This window comes from Cornus florida, unplaced genomic scaffold (assembly GCF_030987335.1).
Source record: "Cornus florida cultivar Cherokee Brave unplaced genomic scaffold, ASM3098733v1 CherokeeBrave_3.0.0_Hap2_Chr01, whole genome shotgun sequence".
Classification (NCBI taxonomy): Eukaryota; Viridiplantae; Streptophyta; class Magnoliopsida; order Cornales; family Cornaceae; genus Cornus; species Cornus florida.
In genome coordinates this window covers 23,578,186-23,579,387 of record NW_026775571.1, presented here as the reverse complement: position 1 = coordinate 23,579,387, position 1,202 = coordinate 23,578,186, and the positions used below count along the sequence as shown (strand labels likewise).

The 1,202-nt window shown below is 39.5% G+C and overlaps 1 non-coding gene across 1 annotated transcript; it reads right to left on the bottom strand.

The window, feature by feature from the left end:
* Nucleotides 1–772: 772 nt before the first annotated feature.
* LOC132282737 (small nucleolar RNA R71) lies at nucleotides 773–879 on the bottom strand. Its single transcript, XR_009471843.1, has one exon. It is a non-coding gene; the product is annotated as a small nucleolar RNA R71 (small nucleolar RNA).
* Nucleotides 880–1,202: the final 323 nt, after the last annotated feature.

Genomic DNA, 1,202 nt, shown 5'->3' with positions numbered 1-1,202 from the left:
TCGTAGATCACTTAATCGTCCTCTTGCTCCTATAAATCAAAATCTCAAAATTTTTCTTCGGCGTTTAAGAAGTAATACTAGGGATAGTCATCTTAATCTTTCAAATTTTGATCTTCCATCACCTTTAATGGAAGACCCAATAGATCCAATTGAAGATCCCATTGTAGATCTTGGTCATGTGGATCATAATGGTGTGCACCACCCACCACAAGTTCATATTGTGGATCCTCAAGGTGTGCATCCACCCTTGGGAATGCCACAACCAGTTAATCATGCGGTGCAACAACCTAATCTAGGGATGCCAAGGCCAAATGTTGTTCCCCCAATTGGTGAGCAATAACAACAATATGTTCAAATGGCATACCCTCAACAAGGTCAAATGCCATATCCTCCTCTCAATTCTCTCAATCCTCCAATGGTCCTTAGGGATCGTTACACTCCAAATTAATATAATGCACCCACTTGCATTCAATTGCCAAATTTCCGTGCTCATCATTATGAGATTAAGGCTTCTACCATTAACATTTGCCCCCTTTTCTATGGGTTGAGCAATGAAGAGCCTTATAAACATTTAGATGAGTTCTTGGAAGTTTGTTCCACCGTGAAAATCACGGATGTTCCGGAAGAAGTCCTAAAAATGAAGCTTTTCCCTTTCACTCTTCGGGATAAAGCTAAATATTGGTTTAACAACTTACGACCAAATACAATCACCTCTTGGGCACAATTGCAACAAGAGTTCCTAAAAAAGTATTACCCCGCAAGTCGAACAGATACCATGAGAACTTCCATTCGTGAATTTAAACAACAAGAAGGAGAACCCCTTCATGAAGCATGGGAACGTTTGAATGACTTGCTACGGAAGTGTCCACATCATGACATTCCTAAGTGGCAATTAGTTCAATGTTTCTTTTCAAGTTTATCCGATGCTAATAAGGGCATTGTTGATGCTTCTTGTGGCGGAAGCTACATAGAAAGAAATGAAGATGAAATTTGGCTTCTTTTTGAAAAAATGAGTGAAAACTCAATGCATAGACCTTCATCTTCTAGGGGTGGTCACTTAGCAAATATGGGAGGCAAGAAAGCTCTAAATCAAATAGACTCTTCCATGGAAATTGCCGCCGAGGTCAAAAATCTCACTCAAAGATTTGATAAATTCCTTTTGAATCAAGGTCCGGCAATTCAATCTTATTCTCATCCTTCCA